Here is a 21,983-nt window from a genome sequence, read left to right on the forward strand (position 1 = left end):
AATTCCCGCGAATTTCGCGGAGTTGGGAAATGATATGTTTTTTATTTTTTGAAAAAAAAAATTGCGTTATTGATCATAAAGAAACTGTAAGCGTGAACTTATTATGGAAATAACAAAATTCTATGAAGGAAATTTATTATAATGCAACATTATCATATTAACGCGCGGCGTAATTTGAAAACATTCCATTGGTACAACATGACCGTACAACAAAAACTATGCATATACTATACGGAGACGAAATACATGATTATAAAAAAAACCTATACCTTAATGACCCGCTTCCAGATGATAACTCAAAACGGTGCCTTAAGAGATTCATCCCACACATCTGCACTACCATTAGAGGCTTCTTCGGCATCTTCCTCCATTGACAACCTGATGTACTCTCGATGAGCAAACCGATCCCACTCTATTAACGTTGGATTCTCACGTTCCGGTATTATAAAAATGTTGATACAATTTGTCAAAATAAATAAATAATCCAACGATTAGTGATCACGTATGTAGTTATGTACCTGACATATGAGAAACGGATCGCGAGTTTCAAAGGCCATAAATTTATTAAGGTTGAAAAGGATATTGAAAACGCTTCTAGCAAGTTTGCTTCCTTTCAAGTCATGCAGGGTAAAATACCCCTCATCCTGCAATCAACAAAATGCGAAAAAACATATTAATATATGATATAATGCAAAGAAAAGATAAAAATGAAAATGAAATAATAACCTTTGGGCCAATCATGTCAACAATCTGACACAATATGTCCTCAAAAAGGACGGGCTCTTGGGCCATACATTTCATCCGATGCAACTGTTCTTCGTAAAAGAATTGCATCTCATTTCTTGTAATCACACTGTTTCCATCCAAATCTACACATTTGAGCCTGAAAATACATTAAAAAATTATTTAAAAAAACAAACACCCGGAAGAGTAAAATGCCATTTTCGTCCCCTGAAGTTTGCAATCACCAATCAAAATATCAAAATTAATTAACGGAGACGAAATACATTATTTAAAAAAAACATATACCTTAATGACCCGCTTCCAGATGATAACTCAAAACAGTGCCTCAAGAGATTCACCAGCGTAACCGACACCATTTGTGTGAATGTCAGGGTGAAGAAATACCAATTGCAAAAAGTTGTTTATACCACATTTTCTTAATTCTGATTCAACTCATCAGCTCCTAAAGACCAAATTACATGGTCGTATACAGGAGGCTCCGATATCATCAACACGAATTCGATAAGTAGAAATAGCCAGTTCGCCAGAGAGGCGCCGGTGTTTTGACTGCCTCCTTTTGATCATGGATAGAGGCCTTTGAACACCAATTAAATCAATTTGGTGTACTAAATAGATGAACACCAAAAACAAATTTGAATGAAGAACAAAAATAGCGAGAAGACACGACACACGACATATGTGTACAAGAGTAACAAAGGGAGTAAGTGAACCTGAATGTGGAGGAGAATCTCCTAATACCATGGCAAATCCACTGGAGGCATGAATCTCCCATCATTTCATATGAAAAGGAACAAATTTAATCATAAACCTTTATTTGTAGAAGAAAAGCATGCATATTGTGAACCGAACAACGATTAATCAATTTGACCACCAAAATAGTCAAATCGAACTCGTTTGCATACCTTTGGCATGAAAATAAGCTATCATTTTTAGATTATACTTCTATGTATAAACAAATTAGCCAATCAAACAAAAGCTACAAATCAAGTTGTTAGATGTGATTTATTGATTTTATTTTTTTATAAATTTACTAACATTTTTTGAAACAACTCCAGAAATTTGATAAACATATTAAATGATTAAATAAAATTGAAGCTCTAAAAACAGATATGTTATGAGGATTATTGCCTCAAAAAGTACCATAAGTTCAATTAATTAGAACACCATTAACGCAAAGTACATAGGCTAGGCTGGAAGAACATGTTGCTGCATGCATTCCTCCCACTCGTGTTTGATAGCAGCCAAATGGATATCCACAAGAGAGCACAAGATAAGTAAGAAATTCAAATATGAAAGTCAAAATTAAGAACATTAAATTAATTACACTATCTATTACCTTGCCTCTGGCAACTGATTGGATGGTTTTTTCACTAATGCTTTGTTGGAATGATGCAATAGCTTTCAAAATGTCACAAATTTTAGGTTTCTACAACAAAAGGGCAAACACGAACCGATCAATATAATATTTTGAGTTCCACTACAGCCCAAATCAACAACAAAATTAGATAATGTAGCTTGCAACATGAATAAACAAAACAAATCTAGAAAGATAATTCTTTCAAACATCTACCTTGCAACATACACTAACTTAATAACTCTTAAAAACACTGTGTACCTGAACATTTCCCCTACTAAAAACCAAACTGACTTCTAACCTACTACGAAAGTCAAGTCAATATGTTATTTATACAACAAAATTAAATAAACCCAATAATTAAATCTTCTAATTAGCATTGTATTAGGCTAGAAAAGTAACCTTTTCAAGAGCTTTCTCCCTCAGTCGTTCGTTCAGATAGATTAAGCGCCTTGAGTCCTGCATAAAAAAACAAATCAAAATCTTAATGTTTAAAGGCCAATAAATTTTAGGGTTAGTGAGCACCTGTTGGATCCGAATGAAACACAAATGAGTCAGACCAGGAAATTACCTGGTTAACACGAAACCCTAAATCCTGCCACACGCGAATCAACAACCATAATATTGGATAACCATTGTTATTCAGAACTGTAACAGTTACAATTTAAAGAAATATTAACAAAATCAACAATAAATCTGCACATCCAACCATAAAAAATATTTAATTAGGAAATAATGAGCAAAAATTAGGTTTCAAAAGCTTTAGAGATCGAAGATAGTGATCTTATTTACGATTTTCTAAATAGTGTGATCTTATTTACGACTTTCTCCTGGCTCAGAAGGAACGCTAGCTATATGCTTAACACATGCAAGTCGAACGTTGTTTTCGGGGAGCAGGGCAGAAGGAAAAGACAACGCTTGTCTAACCTTAAACAGAGAAGATAGTGATCCAAATAATTTCTTACCCAACGTTATTTCGATTGAAACCCTAGAATTTCTTACTGAGATCGAAGAACCCAGAATTCCAATCCATTGCCGTCGTTCTGAGTTCTAACCATCTCCTTTAACAAACCCTAAAATTTCTTCCCCCAATTGTGAGCTTGAATGAGCAGAAGACAGATGAAAACAAAAACAAAAACTTGATCCATTTTGATCTAGAACTGAATTATACAAAAAGAAGATGAATAACTTGATTTAGTTTTTTCGTGTTCCTTCACAGGGAGGCGGCTAGGGTTTCTTCATGGAGGCAGAATATGAATGAGGGAGGTGGAAGCGTGGTGAAGAAGCTGAAACCCTTGTGCGATATGAGAGTTGAAGTGTTTTAGGGTTTATATATGGAACGACAAAACAGGACCCGAATTGATAATATGGATCCTGAGTCGGGTTTCACAACAGGGAAAGTAGAGGAATAGAAAATGGCGGGAAAATGAGTTATAGAGGCTCTAGATAGGGGATATGTGTCCCCTAGGTATGGCTTTTATTAGGTTAAGAAGATTAGCTAAAAGTTTTGCATGTCATATTTATAAATATAAGTGTTTGTTTAGTTTTAAATTAAAGCTAAACTAAAATGATTATGTTGTAAATTGCCTTAAATCTCAAGAGAAGAAATTGAAAATACTAATTAAATCACCAACATCATCTTAATCCATTCTTTCTTTCCAAAATCCACTCCACCTATTCAATTTCCGAAATTAGGCGAGATTTACGTAGTCTAAATTAAATTCTTAAATCGTGACCATAATTAAGAATCATAGGCTAAATCAATTCCACTCACAAGTTACGCACACATGAACCTTTGTTTTTCGATTTTTATTTTCCCTGAATGGCTGAACCGATATCAACAACCATCGCAAACTTTTCTTTCGAGCCACCGGTGGTAGCTAAAAGGAGGAGCCTCAAACAAACCAGTTGGAAAGAAACCGCCGTCATCCGCCGCTGCTGTCTTTTGTTCTGTTACATCCGCTGACCATCTGCGCTGCTTGTCACAGCCACCGCCGCCATTAAACTGTTACCGCCGGTTTTCTTTTGTCATCCTTATAACCGCACGGCGCCTTCCGTTCATCTCAGTTCGACAACTAAGGTACCAAATGAAACCCAGTTCTGTTTTGAATATAGACATACGAATAGTCGTTTCGTTTTGATTTTTTTATGGCAACTATAACATCCAAATCAAAAGTTTAACTGAAAGTTTATAATCTTTTCCGGAGATTGACACGCCTGCATACGTTTGTATACTATCTTCACTGTTGTCGCATTGCTCTTCTATTGGGGTAAGAATGCTAATCCTCAGTTTACGTTTCAAATAACCGTGGATTATTAACGAATCTATTCCGGCGACTCAAGCTTTTAAGATTTGGAATTTAATCATGACCTGAACAAAGAAGATAACCATAGTGCTAATAATCCAATATAATAGTAAAATGGTGTTCGTTGCCTCTGTTTCATGTTTGATAATTTAAGCTTCTGTTAGCCTAGATAGTTAAATGTTTAGAACACATGTGGTTTTATTTCTCTTTGTCCTCTAAGGTCGAATCAAATTTACAGACATGTATGATGTTCCTTTTTTCTCATTAAACAAGTATCTCAAAAAAAAAACAAGTTTCGCCATTGGAGCTAAAATGTGCATGTCTCCACCAAGAGGTGTGTGTGTTATAAGGGGAGGGGGTGGTTCACTAGTGATAGAATTTATCACTCACAAGCACCAATCAAGTTCCGCCATGTCATCGACCATTTTTCCATCACTCACAACCCTTTTTAGTGGGGGTGGTCATCACTCATCACCACACCCAACAATTTTCCTCCAACCAACAAATACCCTCCTAAAACAAAACATTAACGCGTGATAAAGATAACGAAAATCGGATTTCGTGGAAGATTAACGCGTTAAACTTTTAGCCGGTGGTGGAAGATCACGCGTTGAACTTCTTTTCCGTGATAGAATAACGGACGGCCTCGTCCTCTCTAATATAGATATGTGTATGTGAGAGTAATATGGAATTGACATACGTATGGTGTGAATGTTTAATTTGGGCTCTTTAGATTCATATTATTCATGAGTATTGATAAAATATTACAAACTTAATTCTATTAGTTTAGCACTTTAGTAAATTGACTTTTGTACAATTAATGTTAGAATCGGTATTCTACGTTAATAATTTTTATGAGTTCTACTAAAATATACGAATATAATTTAGGTTCATCATCTTAATTTTGTACTTAAAAATGCGTGCGAACTTTTTAGAATAAATGTAACACATTATTTTCTAAAGTTTTGGCAATTAGTTTATTTGTAAACCAAATAGATTTTTCGTTAATTATTAAATTCAACGGATTAGATTTGAATTCTTGGTCGCCGGAACATTTAACGAAAGAACTCTTAAATTAAATAAATTATAATAAACTAATCCCGTAGATATGGGATATAGGTTTGTGAAATTTTAAGGACGACTTGATTTGTGGATTTTGGCTTTGCTCGTTAAATTAAGGTACGGATCCCGTTTCTCTTACATCATAGTATAATTTTATTTTTCGTTACTCGTTGGTACGGATTCTGTTTGTTTTCATCATACTATAATTTTCAATTCCTTCTACGGGTACGAATTCTCAAGTCTTGATATCGTAACGTAATTTTATTTTCATTACTCTTAGTATGGATATTTATCTTTGTTTTAGAGTCTGATTGTCATGGTTTGATACCTACATTCGTTTGGTATGTGGTACGTTATCTGAGTCAGTATTGTATCTGTCTACTTTTTGTTAGTGTGTTGTAGCATGCCATACCCCAGGCTTGTATCATGGTCGCATGTTCCTGTTAGTATTATTTTCAGTTGCCTGTAAATTATTTATAAGGCCTTAGTATTTGTATTCTTTCACCCAAGCATGACTAGCTTGCCGTTTGGGCGTCAACAGCATGGCACTTATCGTGACAATGCGTAATCAAAGTTCACGGTGTCTCTAGCTTGTGCTTGTGTAGCATCTTGGCCGCTAGAGGCGTATATGTAACACCCTTGTTATTATTTTAAGGTTTTCGTATAGTTTACAGAAATGAACACGTAATTATAATTACATGTACTTTGAATAATACGGTTAATATAAAACTTTTACAAATGAAGGTTTATATACATCGTAATGAATTTGAGTTCGTCGTTTAAAAGTTACGACGAAATATCGTGCGGAAGCTTTTAACTTTATCGTGTTCGGTTCCTCATCGAGCTTGATCTTCATCCGGGCACTCTTGACATTCACCTATGATCAAAACCAACTTAAAAGTTAGTTTTGATAGTTAAATAATAAGTTTAAACAAGTTACATGGGTCAAACAAACACAATTTAACAATTTTCGGATTCAGGGGGCTAGACGCCCCACCTACGGGCTAGACGCCCCACCTAGCCCCCTTTTTGACAGCAAGTTCTTAATATGTTGCTGCATATTCCCAGCATAACCCGATTTTACGGAAACGAGCATAACTCTCTCATTTTTAATCCGTTTTACCCGATTCTTTTTCCTACGCGTCCGTAATTCAATTCTCCATCTTATGAAGTTGAAATCCAACATCCGGCATAACAAAATTTCAGACCTTTAAGTCTTCTACTTAATACCTTTTTATAAAGTTTTGACCCGTTCATGTGTTTATCAAACAAACATGTTTGTTTGATCCTAAATTCACATGAATCTTATAATTTCAATGTTGTCTATCATATTAGGTTCAATTCAGTAGTGTATATATATTCTTAAACCCGTTTGTACTTAAAAGCTTATTTTGACCCGTTAAGGGTATTTAAGCACTTTTCCGCATAATTCATACTCGTTTATTTCTAGCATCTTATTTTCGCAATATTTACAAATGATCTTCCACCACAACTATATGTGTGTTGGATTTAATGTGGATATCTATATGTTCCGAGTTTTACCCCTCGGATTATCATTTTACGGCAAAGACCTATATAAAGTCATTCAACCCAAGAATTTACATCTTTCACTATCTTTTCTTATTCTAAGCATTTATTTAATCATAAAACTCGTTTCTGAACCCCTTTTAAGGGTCGTTCGTTCGAATTAGCCTATAAGGGCAATTTGGTCAATTTTCATCCTTCTTTTACTACAATGAACTTTTAAATACTTGTTTGACTCAAAATCCGACCTTTTAACTTTAACCTTGTTTATAAATCCATGTGCTTCTAAAACACCATAACCATAACTCAATTTATTCGGTTTACCTAAAAGATAACCGAATAACTATACTTTAACCTTGTCTAACTCTTATAGAATCTCAAGTTCTACATGATGAGTTGAATCATTATACATACCTGGCTCGGATCAATTTATTGACCCATTTCGATACCTTGCCATAGTAGCCGTTAAGCAATAGCGATGTACGTATCCATTTGATATTTATTCCTATAAACATGTAACTCGACAAACCATTAGTCGATATTGTCAAAGGGTGATAGTTTCACCTTTTGACCCGTTTATTTACCTAGTGATCTTCGTCACTTCAACTAAATGTAAATTTCATGTATTATGCTAATTTAAGGTCTACTAGCGAAAATACAAAGTCAAGCATAACGTAACGAGATCGTAGTTACGTACCTTTTAAGCACCCTTTTTAAACGCGTATTTCCACCGGCTTGTCCACTTGACGATCCGGATTCCTTGCCTAAAGAGTTCAATTCACAATCCATTTAGAACCCTTTTTATAAGTCTTAACGCATAATTTGCCATATCCATCAAGCATGTGTTTTTGTCCGATTTTCAACATTTATCTTTCATTTAGGCATTTTAACGAACACCTAACGAGTATAATTTTACATCTTTAAAACCAAGTTCATAACTTGATATTTTTGCCCAATATAAACATACATATCGATTTCATTATGTCAAACATGCATACTAATCTCAAAATCATTTCATAGTAATCAAGTAACACCACTTTTGGTAGTCATGATTCTTATGTTCATCTCAATTTTACAAAACCCATTTAGATTATCAATGGATCATCATGAATTTCATAGATTATCCAATAATCCAACATGTTATTGACTAGGGTTTACTCCTAGACATCATATTACTTCAAGATTCATCCATGCATGACATAATCAAACTCAATTTCAGTTTCTTACAAATAACCTAGAATTTAAGATGGATCAAAACATCAAGATTTTACATACCTTATGACCCCTTCAACTAGGTGATCATTAATTTGTGCTTGAAAATCGATTTGGACTTGATTTAAACCCTCAATTTGTGGTTTTATGAGAATTAGGGTTGGGTGAAGAACCCCCTTATCGCCCCCTGCTTCTTGATCGACCAGACATCCCCAAAGTGGGTGTTTGGTGTGTTTTAAATTTTGTTTTATGTTATTAAGTTTCAAATTTAACAACATAGGCCCCTCAACTTTAGTTTGGTTTATAACTTGAGTATTTTGTTCTTTCACTTAATTACAAGACTTGTACTAGGTTATTTATTTCCTAGTTATTCATCTTGTTCAAAACCCGTTTTATTTAAGGTCCTGTTAAATCTCAGGCCTTTTATATACCTTGCTTTCTCAAAGTATTTCTCATCCTTTTAATAAATATTAGATTTATTTACTTAAATCCTAAAATTTACCGGGTAAGTTTTACAACTAACTGTATTTTACCCGTCCTTTAGTATTAACTTGATTTGATTACCAAACCCGTTTTCGGGGTGTTATAGTATAGATCGATCTTAGCTCTAAGTTTGAGTTCGTTTGTCTGGAGATGGAATAAGGGGTGAACGCCGCACTCACCATCTCATAGGTGCATGGACTAGCTAGCTGTGTACCAGTTTGTTTCAGTTTTTGGCTTTGGGTGCTTCTGTGTTACAAGATTTATTTTGATGATATATAGTTGTCGTGTAAGTCAGTATATGTTTCTGTATGTGAATATGTTAAGTATCTGTTCTAATATGTCTGATATGTTTGTACGCATCCGATTTTGTTTCCGATCGTGTATTGGGTTAATTATGCTTCTAATTGTGTTCAGTATCCGATTCTGTTATGTATTAGCTATGTCTATTTTGACTTAGTATCTGTACCAGTTTGTATCCGATTTGTCTCGATCAGTATCAGTCTCAGTTTGATTTAGATTTCGTGTTATACGTTTAGTTAGTGTCCGACAATATCTGTATTCGGTATTTGATTCGGTGCCTGTCGAGATTTATCGTTGAATCTATCTTTGTTCCGTGTCCATTTTTCTTATCGATTTAAGAAATTTCGCAAGGATTAAATCATTCTACTTTTAAACTCAAGTTATCTAGATTATTTTGGTTATTAAATATAAATCTCCAAAGCTATATAAATAGTTATTTTAATTAAATAATAACTTATAAAGTTATTTTAATTAAATAATAACTTATGAAATTTGATTAATTAATAAAGATGGATTTGAATCTAAACATTTATTTAAAGATAATAGTTCGACAATTCTTTTCTTTTAAAGATTATAAGATTTTTAGTGCTATTTAAAATGTTTAGGCTTACGTATTTCATTTTGATTCTGTATCGTCTTTCCATGTCAGTTTACAAAACGTTTATAAGTATTTCATTTGAAACCCAGTTTATGACATTTATTATATTTCTAAGTTATAACTTTTTTTTTCAAAGTTAGAAAATTAGTTCTTTTTGTCTAATGGTGATTTGCTATGAAATGTGATAAACTATTTTATTTTGATAACACTCAAACGCTTAATAAAAGAAAATACTTTTGCCAAGTATCTTGTTTTAAAAATAATAGCAGTATTAAATGTTGTTTAAAATATTTGATAGTTATTATTTCTTGGATTTGTTTAAACATTTCATGTACAAACTACGAATAATAGGTTAGAAACTTTTCTGGTTATACAGATACTAGATTATTTAAACAAGGTTTTCAATAAGTTCGTTTATACAAGATAAAAGATCTTAGTCATCGTGGTCAGCTACGTACCAGTCTCTACAAAGGTTTTGTGTTGGGTTCGATATCAGTTATGTGTATGGCTGACTTGTGTTCCGTATCAGTTTTCGTTAAAGTTTTAGATCGGTTAGTGTATCAGTCCTTTCGTCTGCATCTGTTTTCTGTACTCGTTTCAGTAATCGTTTCAGTTCAGTCTTAGTTCTATTATGTTTTTTTTTGTCCGCTGATATGACTTTACATGTACTGTTGATTTCTCCGTTACTGAGCAATTTTTGGCTCAGCCATATTTTTCTTTTTCTGTTTTTCCTTTTTGTTTTACAGGTAATATGGGATGATCTGGGATTTCAGTGAAGAGCGTTAGGAAGTTACTAGTCAAGATTCTTTATTTCAGTAATGTAATAAATGTAATTAGGATCTTTTATTTAATGCTATGGATTGGTTTTTGGGTTTTGATATCTGTAAGAGTGACACGTCAGCCCTTGCGGGGTTGGGGTGTTACACACAACATGCTAAAGAATTGGAAAGTCAGAATGATTTTAAACAAGTCTCACTGATGATGTGTCAGTAGACTTCACACAAATAGTAGATTGTATTCGAGATATAAATCTAAATATCAATACTTGCTTATCTCGTGGGGAACATCTCTCGGATATATGGGTAACCCCCGAAATCTTGTTTAAGAGATTGCCTGATTCTGAGATATTAGGTCTTTATACTGTTTGATATCTAGGGTATTATACCTGGTCTTCTGATATTGCGGAAGCAATGGCCTAGACCTCATATAATACTTTATGCGCTTTTAAAGCTTACCCTCTGCATAAAAATTGATAAAATGTCGAAAGATACAAATCAAGTGCAGTTGTAAAAAAGATTCCCTAAAGGGAACACACCTAAAGTCGAGCCGTCATCTCTTTGATTGAACGGTAGTTCATACCTGAGCTCTCAAGGTTTCGCACTAAACCCGAATACCGATATCAGATTGGTATACTCACCTGTAAGACTGAATCTAGGGAATCTTGATACGGGTGTATATTCTGAGGTGGGACACGCGAGTAAGTTAAGTCAATTGAAACATTAATTCATATCTCGAATCGATTGAAACTTGTGTAGAGCTTTAAGTGGACAACAATACTGACAATCAGATGTGAATTTGTTTAAGATTTAAAGTTAAATCAAGATCAACGGTGTTGGTGATATGTCTCAAAAACTGATATGATCCTCTTACACAAACTCACAAAAAGATGTCTGTAAATATGTTTGTACAGTTTTATGTTTCCTTAAATCCAAAAAGATTTCCTGTTTGTTTAGCAATATGTTAAAAAATCCAAAAAGATTTGATACTTCATCTTATTTTCGACAACAGACATTGGGGATCTGATGATCAAAGTCTCACAGTGCTAAACATGTTGGATCATTTGGGTTGGTAAAGGAAAAGTTTGAGAAAAGTGTTGGTAATTGCTCAAAATGTATAAAAGTTCATTAATTTGAACTTAAAATGTTTCAAAAGTGTCGCGAGATCATAATTTGGTCAGCCAAGGTCATTAACTTGGACTTGGCAGGCTAAACAGTTGACCAGGGTCATTAACTTGGATTTAGTTAACTGAGTGTGTTGGTAAATAGTTAAATAATAAAAAATAAAAAGTTAAAAATTTGGAAAAAAATGAAAAATATACCAACTCGTCCGAACTGGCCATTCAGTGTCAAACTAGGCCAGTCCGCACGAACTCCTCAAACTGTGTGAATTCATTCAACTCGTGCGAACTGGGCTCCTCTATATAAAGGATGGACCCAGATCGCATGAACAAATTTCTGTTGTCACACCCCCAAAATCCACACGCGGAGTATCACCGCTTGGGAGCGTGACTGACCAGGATCAAGCCACCAATCATATTGAACATGCATATAGTATTAAGTAAGATAAAAGAAAACCATCCGTTCAATACAAAAGGTGTTCAAAACATGTTATTGTTTTAAAGTGTAGCGGAAGCATAGTAATAATCCAACAATAGTAAATAGTTCAAATGTTATAATAGTTCAGCATAGAAACCACGAATCCTTGTCCACAACGACCCGCTTCTCCAGTGCAAGCTCCAAGTACCTAACGATCTGCAAGGCATGTAACAGAATGGTCAACAAACTAGTTGAGCGAGTTCACAGTAAGTAAATGTGTAACAGTAAGTAACAGGTGGCTCTACAGGGCCGATAGTAAGTTATGCTGGTGGGGGCTTCCCATGTTAAGTTACCACTAGACTATTCGTATTATTATCCCTGTTCTTCGTCCGAGAACAGAAGTGTGTATAAAGTGTGCGTAGGTTTTACGCACGTATCCTTCGTAACCTGAGGATAGGAGTAAGTAATGCGTACACGTAGGTTTTACGTGCGTATCCTTCGTAACCGAGGATAGAATGGCATGTGAACCCGTAGGTGTTATCCCAACCTACGTAACCGTCCTGACATCCGAGGACATGATAGGTGACAGTCTAGTAAAGCATATGTACGTTCCTTTCAATAACAACCTTTAACCCATTCCCACAACCCGGGAATCCCATGCCTTAGTAGGAGTGTGAACTCACCTTGGTTTGCTCGGTATGCTAAGTTATGCACTCACAAGTAATTAATCACGTCCTAGTGTATGCACGTATAACGAATCAGTTCATGTTCACAATTGTACGCATGCAGTTAATTGTTCACATAGCAGTCAGTTTGCATATCGGCACAACACGTAGTATTACACGAATATGTTCATCACCAAGCATGGCATGACTATTAATACAACATATGTTCTACTGTTCAAAGCATTATCAAAACCCTAATATCTTTCGATTCATAATTCATCCTTCGACAGTCCATTATCACCATTTTCCTTCGGACCGAAGGTTATGCTTCGGACCATGTCTATCTTTCGGTCCAACTATCTTTCGGTCCAACTATCTTTCGGTCCAACTATCTTTCGGTCAAACTATGGTTCGGTCAACAAGTATCCTTCGGTCAAATAATGGTTCGAACAGCTAATATCTTTCAGTCAATATCAGTTATGTTTATCCATTAACACAATTTTCACAATTTAGTAAATATCAACCAGATCAAACAAGCATGATTCCCACGTTTATCAAGAACCCTAATCTGATTAACAAGCATAACACTTTATCCTATACGATTCCGTTTTCAAGAACAGTGAACAATAACAATCCGTAGTGTATACATCACAACCAATCCACAAGCTTTATCATTAACCCTAATCACAACAGATCCAATTTGCATACAAATCCGATGAACATCCAAATCCTACCAATCATGCACAACCGATTAACATACAACCCTAGCATCTTTCAAAACATCCATACTAACCGATCACGATATGAACAATTCGATTAACATATATCCGATTAGTATACGTATCCGGTTAATCATACAGTCAACATATTGCAAGTAAATTGGTAAATCATGAAATCACATACACCTTAAATACTAACCGGAATTGAAAGCAAAAAGGGAATCGTTCAGCAAGAAATCTCCGGTTGGTTGTGATTGCCGTCACACACACAATGAAAACTAGGGTTCTTAGAAAAACTGCCGACTTGCATGTAATACTCGTATATAAACATTTTACATGAATGGGCCAAGCCCATTAGAATAACTGGGCCGAAGGATATGTTTCGAGATTCATCATTCCGAAGGATGATCTTTCGGATCGAAGGATGTGTTTCGACATCCTTCGATTCATGCATCATGTTTCGTGGGACATCCTTCGAAAGTTGGGCCATGTTTCACACTAACTAGTTAACACATAATACAAGTTTCACAATATGGCAATCAAATGTGCAATTAAACAATTAGTCAATACATGTTCGTGTAATACATATGAAATCAAATCTTGGAATTTCGAGTTGTCACATTATCCCCAACTTAAAAGAAATTTCGTCCCGAAATTTGGTACGCACTTACTGAGGAAGCTAGGTAAGTTACATCGTTCACTGGTTTTCCTGGGGTGTCACATCATCCCCCCGTTGATTTGGAATTTCGTCCCGAAATTCAGTAGTAGTAGCTTCAGCCTCAGAAGTGGATGCATTGGTTTCGAATAACTGAGGATACTTTTCTTGCATCTGATCTTCGCGTTCCCAGGTATACTCTGGACCACGCTGGGAGTTCCAACGAATTCGAACAAGAGGGATTCTCTTGTGCTTGAGGACCTTAACATCCCGGTCCGTGATTTCAACTGGTTCCTCGACGAACTGCAACCGCTCGTCGATAGTGAGTTCCTTAAAAGGAATTATAAGGGTCTCATCTGATAGGCATTTCTTCAGATTGGACACGTGAAATACATTGTGAACTGCACCGAGTTCAGGAGGTAGGTTTAATCTGTAGGCTACCTTGCCAATCTTTTCTAAGATTTCGAATGGTCCGACGTACCGCGGATTCAATTTGCCTCTTTTACCAAAACGAACCACACCCTTCCAGGGTGAAACTTTCAATAAGACCCGGTCCCCGACCTCAAATTCCAATGGCTTTCTACGCTTGTCCGCGTAGGCTTTCTGACGGTCGCGTGCTGCCGCCATGCGTTGTCGTATCTGTGCTATCTTTTCTGTGGCGTCCACAACAATATCTGGACCCGTAATTTGACTATCTCCCACCTCTGCCCAACAGAGAGGTGACCGGCATTTACGTCCGTACAATGCCTCAAATGGAGCGGCTTGAATGCTGGTGTGGTAACTGTTATTGTATGAGAACTCCACCAAAGGGAGGTGCTTTTCCCAGCCGTTGCCGAAATCGATAACACACGCTCGAAGCATGTCTTCTAGAGTTTGAATAGTTCGCTCAGACTGCCCATCCGTCTGAGGATGATATGCTGTGCTCATGTCTAATCGTGAGCCGAAGGATTTGTGCATCGCTTGCCAAAGCTCTGACGTGAATCGTGCATCGCGATCCGAAATAATAGAGGTGGGCACTCCGTGCCTCGAAACAATTTCTTTCATGTAGATGTCTGCTAGGGTAGAAAACTTATCCTTTTCTTTGATAGCCAAGAAGTGAGCAGACTTTGTGAGCCGATCAACGACCACCCAGATAGTGTCATTCCCACGCTGGGATCTAGGTAGGCCAGTAACAAAATCCATGGAAATTTGCTCCCATTTCCATTGTGGTATTTCTGGTTGCTGAAGTAGGCCTGATGGTTTCTGGTACTCGATTTTAACCCTTGCACAAGTTAAACACTTGCCGACGTAAGTTGCGATAAGAGCTTTCATGTTTGGCCACCAATAAGTTGTTCTGATATCGTGGTACATCTTATCCGACCCTGGATGTACCGAGTAGCGAGACTTGTGCGCTTCATCCATCACAAGTTCGCGTAAACCGCCATAAAGTGGGACCCAAATACGCCCCGTTACATAGTAGGCGCCGTCTTCCTTTTGTTCCATTTGTTGCCTTGAACCGCGCAAGGCTTCAGCCTTGACGTTTTCGGGTTTTAGTGCTTCTATCTGAGCAGCTCGTATCTGTGCAGGAAGACTGGACTGAATGGTAAGCTGTAGCGCTCGCACGCGCTTAGGTAGAGTGTCTTTCCGACTGAGGGCATCAGCCACAACATTGGCCTTGCCTGGATGATACTTGATGGCGCATTCGTAGTCGTTCAGAAGTTCAACCCATCTTCGTTGACGCATATTCAAATCCTTTTGCTTAAGGATATGCTCGAGACTCCTGTGATCGGTGTAAATCGTGCACCTGGTACCGTACAGGTAGTGTCGCCATATCTTAAGCGCGAAAACAACAGCTCCCAGCTCTAAATCGTGCGTCGTGTAGTTCCGTTCATGAACCTTGAGTTGCCGAGAGGCGTATGCGATAACTTTATCCCGTTGCATCAATACACAACCAAGCCCTTGTATCGATGCGTCATAATAAACCACGAAGTCATCCGTGCCCTCGGGCAGTGAGAGAATAGGCGCGCTGCAAAGCCTATCCTTTAAGTACTGGAAAGCGGTCTCCTGTGTATTACCCCATCTGTAAACGACACCTTTCTGTGTAAGCATAGTGAGTGGTTGCGCGATCTTGGAGAAGTCTTTAATAAATCGCCTGTAGTAACCTGCCAAACCCAAGAATTGGCGTATTTCTGTCGGTGTACGTGGTGCTGGCCAGTTTCTGATCGAATCAACCTTGGATGGATCGACATGAATCCCATCCTTGTTTACCACATGGCCTAAGAAGTGGACTTCACGAAGCCAGAAGTCGCATTTTGAAAACTTTGCGTACAGTTGCTCTTTTCGAAGAAGTTCCAAGATCAGGCGTAAGTGCTGCTCGTGCTCCTCCTGACTCTTGGAGTAGATCAAAATGTCGTCGATGAAGACGATAACAAACTTGTCGAGATAGGGTTTGCACACCCTGTTCATAAGATCCATGAAGACTGCTGGCGCGTTCGTAAGCCCGAATGGCATGACAAGAAACTCGTAGTGACCATAACGAGTTCTGAAAGCAGTTTTGGAGACGTCCTCATCCCGGACTCTCAGCTGATGATACCCTGACCTCAAATCGATCTTGGAATAGTAACACGACCCTTGCAACTGGTCGAATAGGTCATCTATGCGCGGAAGAGGATAACGGTTCTTCACCGTCACCTTGTTGAGTTCACGGTAGTCTATACACATTCTGAACGTACCGTCTTTCTTCTTCACAAATAACACTGGAGCTCCCCAAGGCGAAGAGCTTGGACGAATAAAGCCCTTTTCCAAGAGCTCTTGCAGCTGTTTCGACAGTTCTTCCAGTTCGGTTGGAGCTAAACGATATGGTGCGCGGGCTATTGGCGCTGCTCCAGGTGCCAATTCGATCTGAAACTCGACTTGACGATGAGGCGGTAAGCCTGGTAAATCTTCAGGAAACACCTGAGGGAAGTCACGTACAACTGGGATATCCTCCAGCTTCTTTTCCTTTGCTGATGCATCAGTAACGAGAGCCAGAATGGCAGTATGCCCCTTTCGTAAACATTTCTGCGCCTTCAAGTAAGAGATGATGCCAACCACAGCACCACTCTTGTCGCCCTGAACTTCGAGAGGTTCTTGACTGGAGCGAGGAATACGAATAACTTTTTCCTTGCATAAGATCTCTGCGTGATGTTGAGATAACCAATCCATGCCGATGACGACGTCGAAGCTACCCAAGACTATGGGTATAAGATCAATCGTGAAAGTCTGACCCGCTAGAATAATGCTACAACCCTTGACTACATGAGCGGCTTCTACACTTTTACCATTTGCTAGTTCTACGACGTGTTTAGTGTCTAAAGGTGTTGGTGTACGTTTTAATAAGTTACTCATTTTCATGGACATATAACTTGTATCAGCACCCGAATCAAATAAGACAGTAACGTAAATATCGTCGAGAAGGAACTTACCCATAACTACGTTAGGATCATTCACTGCATCTCCTCGACCCAACACAAATGCTCGACCACGAGCTTCATTGCCGTTGTTGTTGTTGTTGTTGTTGTTGTTGTTATGGTTCCCGTTGCCCTGATGGTTGTTGTTGCGGTTCTGGTTCAACTGTGGGCAATCGCGTTTGAAGTGACCTTCAGCCCCACACTTATAACACCCCCTGTTGCCCTGTTGCTGATTCTGCTGGTTCTGTGGAGCTGGTTGCTGAGGCTGCTGATTCTGATTTGCAGGGCGAGCGCTTCTACAATCTTTGGCCTCGTGACCCATCTTTAAACACCTTTGACAACGGCCCTTATTGCACTGGCCGCTGTGATGCCTGTTGCAGTTGTTACACTTTGGAAGGTTTCCTCGATACCCTCCCTGTCTGTGGCTGCTCGATGAGTGCTGACTGGGACTTTGGTAACTATCCGTCTTTCGCTGCTGAGACTGTGACTGTACCGATGCTGATCCCTTGCTAGAATCCCCCTCCCATTTTCTCTTACTTTCGCTGGGAGTGGCAAGTGTAGTAGTAGCAGTAGCGGTAGCGGTAGCACTGATACGCTTTGGCAGTTTGCCCTGGTCTACTGCCTGATCTGTGATGCGATGAGCGAGACGCTGGATTTCCTGGATGTTGTTGAGGTTAGCCGAGGTAACGTGGCTCTGTATTTCTGGTGCCAAACCTTTGAGATACAACTCGATTCGCTTGTATGGAGGGTCCACCATAGTTGGACATAACACAGCCAACTCATTCGATCTTTTGGTGTAAGCTTCGATTTCCGAACCAACCATTTTCAGGTTATACAACTCATCCTCCAACTTGTGGATGTCTTCTCTAGTGCAGTATTCCCTCTTGATCAATTCTTTGAAATCATTCCAGGGTGTGGCGTTAGCAGCTGCCAACCCTAAGATCTGCACTTGTGCGTTCCACCAAGTGAGCGCAATCCCTTCAAGTGTGCCAGTGGCGAACTTCACCCTGCGAGCCTCAGGGCATTCACACATTTCGAAAACCGACTCGATCTTTTCAAACCAGTGGAGGAGTCCGACTGCCCCCTCCGTGCCACTGAACGAGCTAGGACGACAGTCCATGAAAGTCTTGAAGGTACACGCAGGTTGTTGCTGAGCGGGTTGACCTATTGTGTACGAATAGGACAAGGTTAAATACGAGAATTATTGTAGGATCTAAAGATCCTTGTATGAATCTATACCGCAGGATATACTACCTGCTTGGGCGGCTGCAACTGCCGCAGCAACGAGAGCCTCTAGCTGGGCTTGAGTCATGGTAATTCGTGCGGCCATTGATCTTCACATCAAAGGCAACATAAGTGAGAAAGGTTCGCGAATAGTGCGATGACAGAAGAGTGTAAGCACATAAGTATTCTCATGCAATGACAAGTCGTGAGCAAAGTAATGTAAGCATACTACGAGCAAAGTTCTATGCAAATTCTAGCATGTAGGCAATAAACATAAACCTTATTACCTAGGGAGTTGAGTCTTGCACGTGGAGCGAAGCGTCGTTGTGGATCGTTGAGAGCACTGTTCTGGTTATAGTCTGGTTTTAATAAAAACGTTTTCCCATATTAAAACCAAGTTCTCTATAACCAATGGCTCTGATACCAATCTGTCACACCCCCAAAATCCACACGCGGAGTATCACCGCTTGGGAGCGTGACTGACCAGGATCAAGCCACCAATCATATTGAACATGCATATAGTATTAAGTAAGATAAAAGAAAACCATCCGTTCAATACAAAAGGTGTTCAAAACATGTTATTGTTTTAAAGTGTAGCGGAAGCATAGTAATAATCCAACAATAGTAAATAGTTCAAATGTTATAATAGTTCAGCATAGAAACCACGAATCCTTGTCCACAACGACCCGCTTCTCCAGTGCAAGCTCCAAGTACCTAACGATCTGCAAGGCATGTAACAGAATGGTCAACAAACTAGTTGAGCGAGTTCACAGTAAGTAAATGTGTAACAGTAAGTAACAGGTGGCTCTACAGGGCCGATAGTAAGTTATGCTGGTGGGGGCTTCCCATGTTAAGTTACCACTAGACTATTCGTATTATTATCCCTGTTCTTCGTCCGAGAACAGAAGTGTGTATAAAGTGTGCGTAGGTTTTACGCACGTATCCTTCGTAACCTGAGGATAGGAGTAAGTAATGCGTACACGTAGGTTTTACGTGCGTATCCTTCGTAACCGAGGATAGAATGGCATGTGAACCCGTAGGTGTTATCCCAACCTACGTAACCGTCCTGACATCCGAGGACATGATAGGTGACAGTCTAGTAAAGCATATGTACGTTCCTTTCAATAACAACCTTTAACCCATTCCCACAACCCGGGAATCCCATGCCTTAGTAGGAGTGTGAACTCACCTTGGTTTGCTCGGTATGCTAAGTTATGCACTCACAAGTAATTAATCACGTCCTAGTGTATGCACGTATAACGAATCAGTTCATGTTCACAATTGTACGCATGCAGTTAATTGTTCACATAGCAGTCAGTTTGCATATCGGCACAACACGTAGTATTACACGAATATGTTCATCACCAAGCATGGCATGACTATTAATACAACATATGTTCTACTGTTCAAAGCATTATCAAAACCCTAATATCTTTCGATTCATAATTCATCCTTCGACAGTCCATTATCACCATTTTCCTTCGGACCGAAGGTTATGCTTCGGACCATGTCTATCTTTCGGTCCAACTATCTTTCGGTCCAACTATCTTTCGGTCCAACTATCTTTCGGTCAAACTATGGTTCGGTCAACAAGTATCCTTCGGTCAAATAATGGTTCGAACAGCTAATATCTTTCAGTCAATATCAGTTATGTTTATCCATTAACACAATTTTCACAATTTAGTAAATATCAACCAGATCAAACAAGCATGATTCCCACGTTTATCAAGAACCCTAATCTGATTAACAAGCATAACACTTTATCCTATACGATTCCGTTTTCAAGAACAGTGAACAATAACAATCCGTAGTGTATACATCACAACCAATCCACAAGCTTTATCATTAACCCTAATCACAACAGATCCAATTTGCATACAAATCCGATGAACATCCAAATCCTACCAATCATGCACAACCGATTAACATACAACCCTAGCATCTTTCAAAACATCCATACTAACCGATCACGATATGAACAATTCGATTAACATATATCCGATTAGTATACGTATCCGGTTAATCATACAGTCAACATATTGCAAGTAAATTGGTAAATCATGAAATCACATACACCTTAAATACTAACCGGAATTGAAAGCAAAAAGGGAATCGTTCAGCAAGAAATCTCCGGTTGGTTGTGATTGCCGTCACACACACAATGAAAACTAGGGTTCTTAGAAAAACTGCCGACTTGCATGTAATACTCGTATATAAACATTTTACATGAATGGGCCAAGCCCATTAGAATAACTGGGCCGAAGGATATGTTTCGAGATTCATCATTCCGAAGGATGATCTTTCGGATCGAAGGATGTGTTTCGACATCCTTCGATTCATGCATCATGTTTCGTGGGACATCCTTCGAAAGTTGGGCCATGTTTCACACTAACTAGTTAACACATAATACAAGTTTCACAATATGGCAATCAAATGTGCAATTAAACAATTAGTCAATACATGTTCGTGTAATACATATGAAATCAAATCTTGGAATTTCGAGTTGTCACATCTGTTGTCACTCCGCACCAAACAGAAACCCTTCAAGCGATCTGAAGCGATTTAAGAAATTCTTCATTTTCAAGCCTGAATCTTGTGTTCTTGTTGTTCGGAATCATCATATAAGTTGGTTTACACAACTTATATCATGGGAAAGGTAGGGATTGATGTTTAATTGAACCAGATCTAACGAATTCCCATGAACTCGGACAACCAGGTGTTTGAATTTAGATCTAGGGTTATGTAATGGACTAAAATGAACAAAAATTACATCACTGTGTTCAGAATGTGTTGTAGATCAGATCTAGGGCTTCAATTCATCATAAAATCAAGTTTTAAAATCTGTAATTTCACTGTTCATACTTGTTAATTCAAACGAAGTGATAAGTCAGTTCGTACGAGATAGCCACACTGTTTAAATCATTCAGTTCGCACGAGATGGCCAGACCGCTTGAGATTCGCCAGATCGTTTGAGTTCCACATCGTGTGAGTTGATCAGTTCATTTGAAGTCACATCGTTTGAAATGTTTCAGTTCGTTTGAGACCAGACCGCATGAAATGGTCAGACCGTGTGAACATCACTTCGCATGAACACCAGATCGTGTGAAAGTATAGTTTGTCTTGAAAAATGTGCAAAAATGGTCGTATTCAAGGAGATTTTGCCCTTCATGAAGCGTTTATCGATTCAGAAGGCGTTGACGAATCAGCACCAAGTTTTCAAATCTCATGTTGATCGTTTCTGGAAAAAGGCTACTTATGATGAAAAGAATAATGTCATTAATTCAATTGTTCATATTGATGGTGAAGATAAAGAGATCATAATCACTGAACAACTTGTTCGAGAAGTGTTCCAGATGATGAAAAATCACCAACAGGGTTTCCAGAAAGAATGGTC

At 38.2% G+C, this 21,983-nt stretch overlaps 1 long non-coding RNA gene across 1 annotated transcript; it reads right to left on the bottom strand.

The window, feature by feature from the left end:
- Positions 1 to 551: 551 nt before the first annotated feature.
- On the bottom strand, positions 552 to 875 carry LOC118487183. Its single transcript, XR_004880685.1, has 2 exons — positions 727 to 875; positions 552 to 644 (listed from the first exon to the last, which is right to left on the bottom strand). It is a non-coding gene; the product is annotated as an uncharacterized LOC118487183 (long non-coding RNA).
- Positions 876 to 21,983: the final 21,108 nt, after the last annotated feature.

Source organism: Helianthus annuus, chromosome 15, assembly GCF_002127325.2.
Source record: "Helianthus annuus cultivar XRQ/B chromosome 15, HanXRQr2.0-SUNRISE, whole genome shotgun sequence".
In the NCBI taxonomy this organism is placed as follows: domain Eukaryota; kingdom Viridiplantae; phylum Streptophyta; class Magnoliopsida; order Asterales; family Asteraceae; genus Helianthus; species Helianthus annuus.